The sequence below is a fragment of the Macadamia integrifolia genome, unplaced genomic scaffold (genome assembly GCF_013358625.1).
Source record: "Macadamia integrifolia cultivar HAES 741 unplaced genomic scaffold, SCU_Mint_v3 scaffold451, whole genome shotgun sequence".
Taxonomy (NCBI): domain Eukaryota; kingdom Viridiplantae; phylum Streptophyta; class Magnoliopsida; order Proteales; family Proteaceae; genus Macadamia; species Macadamia integrifolia.
The window spans coordinates 304,223-316,191 of record NW_024870453.1 but is presented as its reverse complement, the minus strand read 5'-3'; positions in this window follow the sequence as shown (position 1 = coordinate 316,191).

The window sequence follows — 11,969 nt, the reverse complement described above, 5'->3', positions numbered from 1 at the left end:
TCATCATAGTCTAGAGGATCTATGGGGGCAGGTCCTTGTTACCTTGTACGAAGGGCTGGGGAACTAGTCCCTACATCCTTTCATTTTGAAGTTATGGCCCTACGTCTATTGGAAGAGGATGCGGGTTCCTTGCCCTTACGAGAAGACATCCTAGTAAGAAAAGAGAAGAAATAATTATAAATAAGAATATTACATGACAAAGGGAGTAAACAGGCGGGTGAGTAAGCACATGTAAATGCACCTAAATTCATAATGTGGATCATTATAAAAAGAGGAGTGGATAATGTTGTAACCTGACAATCACTGAGAGGGGGGGTGAATCAGTGAGTCCAATTCCGATCCCTAAAAACCTGTCCGATGTCTGGCCAAGAAAAACCTGATATACCTGTCCCTGTTCGCACACAGTCGTATGCACACTCAGCCTCTCATAGGCACTTCCAAGGGTGCACACCCATTCCACATTCCATGCACTTCAATATAAAATGCAAACAACAAGCATCCACAACACAGGGTTTTTACGAGGTTTGGCAATTTGCCTACATCCCTGGAGTAGTGCCTGTAAAGGCTTCGTACCTACTCAATACACTACTTTTGACTGCACCCACAGTCGGGAGCACCCACACTGAATTTTCTCAAGCCGAAGCTGAGATGGCACTCATAGTACTGATACAATGTGTAGCACCCACTACACGGGACCACCCACTCCCGGTGCTTAGCACCCACTAAGCACACAATAAATAATACAGTAAATTGGGGCTTATATCAATGCCCTACAGTTAAACCTTGCCTAGCAAATACATCCACAACTACCTAGCATGCTTATAGTTCATCCAAAACTAACCTAGCATGTATACATTCATCCACAACTAACCCTAGTATACATACATATATATAATGTAAAATCAAAGGTTAGAGAATCTCACAACCGATTTCCTGGGATGACTAGAAACTTGTACTGACAAGTTTGGTGCTCACACCTTCTCTCTCCTTGGCTTCTTGCTCTTCAAAGCAAACACATCCTTGCTTTCTTCTTTTCCTCCTTGGCTTTGAGTTAATGTACCATTAACACACTTCAACCACCTCTTTTACCTCCTTTAATGGCCTAAGAACATTTATCATCAAGTATTTATGTTCATTCAAGGACCAACAAAGAGGGGGAAGTTTCTCCTACTAAAACCGTAGCTTTCTTTCACTCAAAACTCATTTTTCTTGCTTCCATGGTGTAGGGCTTGAAAAAATGAAGAAGCTGCAACTTTCAGAAGACTCAATCATCTGAATCATCCATGTAAAAAGACCAAAATGCCCCTAGACCTTTCGAATGAAGTATCTTTCTCATACAGAATCGGAACGCGATGAAATCAGAACCGTTGGAAAGATTGTATTTTTGTTATATTGTTACATGGAGAACACTTCTTTTAAAAAATTCATTTTCAATGCCGAAACTACCCTCGACTGCCACAAATGTCGTAACTTCTTCATATGGTATCGGAATACGACAAAATTAGATGCACTGGACTAGATAAATTACAATTTATATTTTTTATGAAGAAACGATCTTCAAAAACTGTCATTTTTATTACTAAAAATACCTTCGATCATAAATAGGCCAATTTTGCCAGTTTTGACCCAGAAACCCGCACCACCTATTAATGATGTATTAAACCACTCCATGCATACCAAGCTGCTCTGTTATCTCATTGGTGACATTGGACACTTCCATGTCATCATTTTTATCCACGTCACCCAAACTAGTCACGTCATCACCGCCACGAGGTTGAGTTCCCAACAAGGACAACCATAAAACAACAATCTCCCCCTTTGGAGTTATTGGCAACCACCTCATCACTAATACACTCTAAGCTCCGATGAGTAACTCTCTCCCCCTTTGACAACAAGTACAAAGGGTGGAACCAATGGACTCCCCCTGAGTCCAATATGGGGGTAGCAACATCAAGCAACTTGCTCCCCCTCTCCCAATGCTACTAGTGCTTTGGAAGAATCACCACTCCCAGCTTCTGTCTGAGGAACTCAAACTGATCTTTAGGAAGCGATTTAGCGAAGATATCAGCCACCTGCTCTGCTGTGGGAACAAACTCCATCCTTCCTTCACCTTCCATCACATTGTCTCTTAAGAAATGATACCAGATAGCAATGTGCTTCATTCTAGAATGCATCACCGGGTTCTTGGAGATATTGATAGCACTAGTATTGTCACAATATAGTGGCACTGCCTGCTCAACCTCCACACTCAAATCCTTCAACATTTGCTTCATCCACAACACTTGTGTACAACAAGATGTAGCTGCAATGTATTCTGCCTCTGCAGCAGAAAGAGAGACTGACTCTTGCTTTTTACTATGCCATGCCACCAAGTTGCTCCCCAAATAGAATGCACCACCACTACTGCTCTTCCTATCATCTACACATCCGGCCCAATCTGCATCTGAAAAAGCTGACAAACTAAAGCTCTTGACTTTTGGATACCATAACCCAAACTCACTAGTCCCTTTCAGATATCTGAAAATTCTCTTCACTGCTGCCACATGTGTCTCTTTTGGTCCTGCTTGAAATCTGGCTACCATGCACACAGCTTGTAAAATGTCAGGCCTACTAGCTGTCAGATATTATAGGCTACCAATCATTGACCTATACGAGGTGTGGTCAACTGATGGAGAGTCATCTTCCTTGCTCAACTTACACCCAGTCATCATAGGTGTACTAACTGGCTTGTAATCCTCCATAGTGAATCTCTTTAACATCTCCCTCACATATTTGGACTGAGATATGAAGATACCTTCTTTCTTTTGACTGATCTGCAAACCCAAGAAGAATGATAGTTCACCCAACATGGACATCTCAAACTCATCTTGCATCCTCATTACAAAATCTTTGCACAACTCATCTTTGTGACCCCCAAAGATAATATCATCTACATACACAACCACCACAAGCTGACTGCTTTCTTCAATTCTGATGTAAAGATTACTGTCCACTAAGCCTTTCTTGAAACCCAACTTGCACAAGTAAGAGTCCAATCTGGAGTACCATGCCCTTGGAGCTTGTTTCAAACCATACAATGTCTTCTTCAATCTGCACACAAGAGTGGGGTCCTCACTCAGCTGAAACCCATCAGGTTGCTCTATGTAAACCTCCTCTTCCAAGTTTCCATTTAGAAAAACTGATTTGACATCCATCTGATAGACCTTGAACCCCTTGTACACTAACAAAGCCAAGAACATTCTGATAGCCTCAAGTCTTGCCACTGGAGCAAAAATTTCCTCAAAATCAATGCCTTCCACTTGAGCATACCCTTTGCATACAAGTCTTGCTTTGTTCCTCACCACTTGACCATCTTCATTGAGTTTATTTCTGAAAACCCATTTAGTACCAATCACATTCTTGTCAACTGGCCTAGGGACTAGATCCCAAGTGTAATTCCTCTCTATCTGATCAAGTTCTTCATTCATGGCCTTCATCCAAATATCATCATTGCTTGCCTCATCAATAGTTTTTGGTTCAATCTTCGAAAGAAGAGAGTATGTGTTGGTCTTCATTCTTCTAGTCTGAACATCTACAGTGGGGTCACCAATGATTAACTCATCTGTTTCCTGTTGATCAACTCTGTTGTGTCTCCTATGCTCATCTGAATCTACCTTAGCCTGTTCAACATCAATCTCTTTTTTACTTTTGGGTCTACTATCAACCAGGTCATTCTCATCATCAAGATCTTCAAATTCTAGAAGTTCATTTCCTGAGCCTGAAGGAATATCCCTTTTTTCATCAACTGTGATATCAGCACTCTCTACAATTTTTCCAAGTCTGTTATAGCATCTATAGGCCTTACTTGAAGTAGAATAACCTAAAAATATACCCTCATCAGCCCTATCATCAAACTTACCCAAATCTTGGGTTGTGTTCTTGATATAACACTTGCTACCAAAGACCTTGAAGTGTCTTGCTGTAGCCTTTCTTCCAAACCAGATTTCATATGGAGTCTTGCTTTCATGAGGTCTCAACATACATCTGCTATGGATGTACACTGCAGTTAGAACTGCCTCCTTCCAGAACTTTTTACCCATGTCATTCTCTGCCAACATTGTTCTAGCCATGTCTTGCACTGTTTTATTCTTTTTCTCTGCAACACCATTCTGTTGGGGTGTTCTTGGAGCTGAAGTTTGTTTCCTGATACCATGCTCATAGCAGTATTCTTCAAAATCATCCCAACTGTACTCACCTCCTCTGTCAGATCTCAGACACTTTATCTTCTTCCCTGTCTGATTCTCAACTTGCTTCTTAAAGATCTTAAATCTTTCTAAAGCCTCTGACTTATGTTTCAAGAACATCACTCACACCATTCTTGAATGATCATCAACAAACAACATGATGTATCTCTCTCCTGAGGTGCTAGGTGTCCTCATAGGACCACATAGGTCTGTGTGAATCAACTGCAATGGAGAACTGGAATAATTCTCCTTAGACTTGTAGGAGATTCTGGTTTGCTTTCCCTTTTGACAAGATGCACATATAGGATTGGAGAGCTTCTTCAACTCAGGAACATCTCTCACTGCCTTCTTCGAAGAAATCTTGGCAAGGTTCTTGAAACCACTATGCCAAAGTCTTCTGTGCCGCAACCATGTTTCCTCATCTATGCTGACCATGCAAGAATCTTTCTCTAACTCTGTCAAGGTGTATAAGTTCCCTGAAGTTCTCTGTCCAGTAGCTACAACCTTTCCACTGCTTGATCTTCTTATCTCACACCCTTTACTAGTGAAAGTTACTTTATGCCCTTTGTCACAAATTTTACTGATGCTGAGAAGATTGTGTTTGAGTCCTTCAACATACAAGACATCAAGGGATTTCACCTTCCCAAGGTTCAAACTTATGGACCTCTTCCTTATAATTCTGGCACCATTGTTGTTGCCAAACTTCACGGATCCACCTTCAAAGTCATGTAATTGTTCAAATCTTTCCTTATCTCCTGTCATGTGGCTTGAGCAACCACTATCAAGAATCCATGGAGTAGAGTCTCCTTGAGCCTTAAAAGCTCTATAAATAACAAATGTTGTTGCATCTTATTCATCTTCTACTCTCTCTCTCTCTCTGAACCCAAACTTTATTGACAGATTTAGATTTCTTTGCTTTCTTCTGTCTTGAGAACTGTCTCTCCATCTCATCATCTTCTGTGTTTCTGAAAACTCTTTGCTTACCTCTGTTATCCTGTCTTTGTGGGGGAAACACAGTTCTACAATTCCTTGCAATATGTCCAAGGTTGTTGCATCTGTAACATTCAACTGTTTCCTCCATAAGGGGTGCAAAAGGATTTCTGTCCACATAACTCCTTGGACCAATGTTGAACTTGCAATCTGAGATCTTGTGTCCAAAAGTGATGCATTTGTAACAATAACCTTGAAAGGTGTGCCTCTGCATCACAGGTTCCATCTACCATCTGTAAGGAGCTCTGAAGTTGTCAAATGCTCTAGGCCTCTGTTGAGGACCTTGACTATATCCATAGCTCTCTGCTCTCTTGCTTGGCCTTGCCAACTGTGGTTGTCTAGCATGGTTAGTCTTATGGAATATAAATGAATTTCCTCTTCTAGTTGGACCAGTTTGCACTTTATCTTTTTGTACTGCTCTCTTGACATTGCTAGCAGTAGTAACATGTGCCTTTCCTCTTTGAGCATTCCTATCATTGACTTTGATAGGATTATGTACTGTTCTCTTACCATTTTCCTTGGTACTTTTGGAAGACTCCCCAACAAATCCAAGCTCAAATTTGATGTGAGTCGATCTTTGAGCATTGATAATGTCATTAAGCTTCTTACTGCTAGGATGCTCTTTTGGAGTAGAGTCATCTTCAACATCTTCATTTTCTAAGTCTTCTCTTTCAATCTCAGTTCTCCCATATTCTTCAACCTTAGCCTTTAATAAGGCTAGCTCATCTGCATAACCATCAAATTGTGCAAGAATCTCATATTGCTCCTCTAGTTGTGCTTTCAAAGCCACTTTCTCTAACTCAAGAGTGTTGCAGTCAATGGTTTTCTATGAAAGTTGATACTCAAGATCATCTAAGGTCTTCCTTGACTTATTGGCTTGATCTCTCAACTCAATAACTATTTGTTCTTGCCCCTTAAGGTCTTGAGTGACCTTTTTCACTTTATTCCTTTCTCTTTTAAGCTCTCTAAGGGCAACTGTAAGTTCAGCCTCTAGATGTGATTTTTCATCTTCCTCTTCATCTTCTGTAGAAACTTCCTTGCTAGAAGAATCTTCTTTGTTTTCTTCCATATCTATTGAGACCATGAACATAGCCTCATCATCTTCATCATTAGATGATTCTTCAGACTCTTCATCAGATGTATCACTACATTTCTTAGAAACCAAAATTTTCTTCTTGTCCTTGCCTTTCTTGTATCTGTTTGAGAAGAATTTCTTCTTTCCCTTGAAATGACTTTTCTTTTCACTTTCATCTTCATCACTTTCTATTTTTCCTTGGTTAGGACACTTGACTGCAAAATTTCCAACCCTTCCAAGTTGAAACATTTGAAAGGCAACTTGTCCTTATATTTTCCTGTTCCCCTATTCAACTTTCTGGTGAAATGAGTTGTAACCTCATCTTCACTCTCATCAGTATCCTCCACAGACTGCTTCTTCTTCTCATTAATTTTCAAGTTTTTCATTGCCTTGAAAGCAGCTTGTTTGTCAGTGGACTTGCCCTTTTTCCATCTCATTTCAAGAGCTGTGAAAGTGCCATGCACTTGATCAAGAGTAATAGTGTCTAGGTCTTTTGCCTCTTCAATAGCTGACACCTTGGAGTCATACTTGGGCAACAAAGATCTCAGGATTTTCTGACAAACAACTGAATCCTCTAGATTGGCTCCCAGACCCCTAATAGAATTGACCACTTCATTTACCCTGGTCATATAGGTGTCAATATTCTCTCCCTCTTGCATTAGTAGACTTTCAAATTGGCATTTGAAGGTCTGAAGCTTTGTTTTTCTTATCTTTTCATCTCCTTCATAAATGCTCTTTAGTCTTCCAAGGATATCCTTGGCTGAGTCACAATCCATTACCTTAGCCATCACACTCTTATCCAATGCTGAGAATATTGCATTCACAGCCTTTTGATTGTAACAATAAGCCTTTTTAGCTTCATTGTCAATCGGACCTCCTTTAGGTTCCTTGTACCCAATCAGAACTGATGCCCAAACATCATAACCTAGTGAACCTAGGTACGACTGCATTCTCCTCTTCCACAAGATAAAGTCAAATCCATCAAACTTTGGTGCATGTCTTAAATGGCCTTCACCTGTCATACTGTCACTGCCACTACCTTTGCCTTTGGATCACTCAGTTGTTGATCAAACTATCACTGAGTATCGGCTCTGATACCAATTGTTGTAACCCGACAGTCACTTAGAGGGGGGGTGAATCAGTGAGTCCAATTCCGATCCCTAAAAACCTATCCGATGTCTGGCCAAGAAAAACCTGATATACCTGTCCCTATTTGCACACAGTCGTATGCACACTCAGCCTCTCATACGCACTTCCAAGTGTGCACACCCATTTCACATTTCACGCACTTTAATATAAAATACAAACAACAAGCACCTACAATAAAGGGTTTTTACGAGGTTCAACAATTTACCTACATCCCCGGAGTAGTGCCTGTAAAGGCTTCGTACCTACTCAATACACTACTTTTGACCGCACCCACAGTCGGGAGCACCCACACCCAATTTTTTTAGGCCAAAGTTGAGATGTCACTCATAGTACCGATACAATGTGTAGCACCCACTCCCGGTGCTTAGCACCCACTAAGCACATAATAAATAATACAGTAAATTGGGGCTTATATCAATGCCCTACAGTTAAGCCTTGCCTAGCAAATACATCCACAACTAGCTAGCATGCTTACAGTTCATCCAAAACTAACCTAGCATGTATACATTCATCCACAACTAACCCTAACATACATACATGCATATAATGTAAAATCAAAGGTTAGAGAATCTCACAACCGATTGCCTGGGATGACTGGAAACTTGTACTGACAAGTTTGGTGCTCACACCTTCTCTCTCCTTGGCTTCTTGCTCTTCAAAGCAAACACATCCTTACTTTCTTCTCTTCCTCCTTGGCTTTGAGTTAATGTACCATTAACACACATCAACTACCTCTTTTACCTCCTTTAATGGCCTAAGAACATTTATCATCAAGTATTTATGTTCATTCAAGGACCAACAAAGAGGGGGAAGCTTCTTCTACTAAAACCCTAGTCTTCTTTCACTCAAAAATCATTTTTCTTACTTCCATGATGTAGGGATTGAAAAAACAAAGAAGCTACAACTTGGTTCACCCAAATCCGAGTTAAAATGAGGGAGATATGACCATTTGAAGTTGGAGCAATGAGATAGCCTGAAATGGAATCTTCGTAGGAGTGGCATAGGCTACACCGGCGGCACGTGCAACAGTGGCGCAAATCTAGCTGTAGATCTCGTCAAGGAGAATCTCTTAATATAGACCGTCTGATTAAAATAACGGATAGTAAATCTCAACCCGCAAGATTCGAATAAAATAGTCAACTAATGACGTCATGATGATGTCAGCGGTCAGCATGCACTTTTTGTTGTCGATCTATGATTAGTTGATTTTCTGGATTTTAAGGGAGCTTGTCTCCCACTCACAAAAGTGAAAGGCTTATTTACCATTGGATCCGAATCCTCCATGTTGGCTTTAATCAGATTTCATGAGATCATTAAGATTGGAATCTTTTTTATATCTTTTATACACGCGCGAAACACACCAACATGCCTTGATAAGGTGTAGCGCCCGTGCATTACGAATTATACACCTAATCAATCAAATCCTACGCGTAAGCATCTATCTCGTCCATGTCAGCATAAAATCTCAGCAGCCTTTGGATGGGCATCAAGCCTACGTGGTCAAATCTTGACCATCCATTTCACTTCCCTTTACTCCTCTTTATTACAATCAAGCCCCTACCTCCATATATTTCAGTACTTAAAAACCCCTTGCAACTCAGACCTTCAAAATCTTGAAATTACATAAAAGCCCTTCAAATTTCAAAAATAAATTCTGAAAAATCCACCCAACACCGAGAGCAACTGATGGATTTTCGGTTTGGATTTTCGAACCAACTTTACGGAAACACTTATAACTTTTTCATACAATATCCGATTGAGATAAAATGAAGTGTGTTGGAACCGTAACTAGATGCTCTACGACTTTTCAGAAGACTCAATCATCTGAATCATCCATGTAAAGAGACCAAAATGCCCCTAGACATTTCTAATGAAGTATCTTTCTCATACGGAATCGGAATGCGATGAAATCAAAACCGTTGGAAAGATTGTATTTTTGTCGTATTGTTACATGGAGAACACTTCCTTTAAAAAATTCATTTTCAATGCCGAAACTACCATCGACTACCACAAATGTCGTAACTTCTTCATATGGTATCGGAATGCGACAAAATCAAATGCACTGGATTAGATAAATTACAATCTATATTTTTTATGAAGAAACAATCTTCCAAAAATATCATTTTTAGTGCCAAAAATACCCTTGATCGTAAATAGGCTAATTTTGCCAGTTTTGACCCAGAAACCCGCACCACCTATTAATGATGTATTAAACCACTCCATGCATACCAAGCTGCTCTATTATCTCATCGGTGACACTGGGCACTACCATGTCATCATTTTCATCCACGTCACCCAAACTGGCCACGTCATCACCGCCACGTGGCCGAGTTGCCAACAAGGACAACCATAAAACAACAGTTAAGCCATGGAGAAATGAATAAGAGGAAATCCCCAAACATGGCATCCACTAGCATGTTGTAAAATAGAAAAGTAACAAAGGAGTACAAAGCATGGCAAGTGGGAAGTGATGGAAAGCCTCATAAGAATTTTCTCAAATGGGGTAATTGGTGTCAAATGATGGAAAGCCCCAATTTCAATGTGCATGTTCAATCCAAGAGAATGAAAATCCCATAAAAGTGTAGAACTTGAAGCTTACATGTCAATGATGGTAATACCTATCATTATACAACCAAGAATATGCAAAAAAAAAAAAAAAAATTCTATTATGACATTGAGGTGCAAGGAATGAGAGAGATTCAAAGTTGTTCACAAGTATGGGATAAAGTGAAGAGAATCATAGAAACCCCAGAATTTTTTTTTTTTCAAGAAACCGAACACAAAAGAAATGGATTTTCATAGAAATTAGATGGAATTGCAAGCATATACAAGTTTCCATGATCTTTCCAACAATGTAAGTGCAAATCAAGGATAAGAAATCCCAATTGAGATGTTAGTTGGGGAGAAAAGAGAAGAAATAAAAGAAAAACCCAAATTGGAGAAATTAGGGCATGGTTTGGGATTTTCTCCCATAGATTGGGTAGGAAAGCCCAAAACTATGAATGAGTCACAAAGGAAGCATCATATTCTCATGGAGTGACTATTCTATGAAAAGAGGCATGAAAGAAGTCAAGTTTTGGGAAGTATGGATGGATTCAACACCCAAAATATATGTTCCAAGAAGAGAAATGGAGAAGAGACTTACTTGAGAGTGAAAGGTGCTTGAATCTTTCAAAACCCATAGGATCGTTGAATGAAATCGTGAGTGGATGCACCAAGTAACCCTCCAAAATCACCTTGAGTTGAGCCTAAGAGTTGAAGTTAGGGGAATTGAAGATCGAAGAGGCTTAAAGTCCCTTTAAATCCGCCTTGGGTTGGACCGACGGGCCCTGACCTGAGCCGCCAGCCGGTGGCCGCCCGCCAATAGGAAAAAAAAATCCAGCGGGACCACTGTCCTACTTGTCGAAGCGCTAGCACAGTACTCTTAGAGCTAAGCTGTGGTTGGATGCAAGAAATCATACACTACAATACCCAGTGTTTTGGCATATGATTATGTGGCCAAGTTGAAAGTTTAAGGTCAATCTAAGAGTGTGTGAACCATAGAGTGAAACTGATTTCATGGACTATGTCATAGAATGGGAAATAATTATGTGTTTATGTAAATTCTAAGGTACTTAATCAATGAGTTGTGTATGGTATGATCCAGGTGCAAGGACACGATAGTACGCATTAGATCTGGTAGCAATGCTCGAGGTACCTCACGTGGTCCTCATCCTATCGGTTGACCACCAAATCCTCGAAGGTCTAGCTTTGTGGGGCAAACCCCACTTCCACAACCTCAATAAACCCTTGACCAGGGTGTGGTACAAAGGGACCCACCTTTGACCACACTTCCGGGTCCTCCACCTGTCATCACTACGAGTGATGTTACGATCATAGTCCAGCAGTCATAGCAAGCCTTCCAGCAACAAATGCTCCAGCAGCAGTAGGCATTTATGGCTGCTATATAGCAACAGTTTGACCTTCCTCAAGCCGGTCAGCATCCTCGGATAATTACTCCACAAGGCCCACTTGTAGGGTTTGGTATGGGACCCCAAGCCGAAGGTACACCTCCAATTCCATCACTCAGCACTCCTCCATATATGGTGCCCCCTCCATACCCTGACTATCTGGCATATGCACCCAATTACCCGTTAATGAATAATACGACAAAGGTAGTGGAATCTTTTAAGAGGAACTTACCACTTGTACTCTCTAAGGTGGGGAGTGATCCTCTAGAGTCGGACCAGTGGATCCAAGAGCTGGAAAAGATATTTGAGGTAGTTGAGTGCACTGAGGCATAGAATCTTATTTGTGCAAGGCTACAACTCAAGAATGAAGCCAACTCTTGGTGGCAAGCCTCTAAGCCTATATTGTTTGCTGCACATTCGGAACCCACATGGGAGCAGTTCAAGGAGTTGTTTTTGGCAAACCATTACCCTCATAGCTTTAAAGATCGTAAAGAGACGAAATTCATAGCCTTGACTCAAGGGAATAAAACTATCCTTGAGTATCAGTAGCAATTTGAAAGCTTATTCCATTTTGCCCCTAAG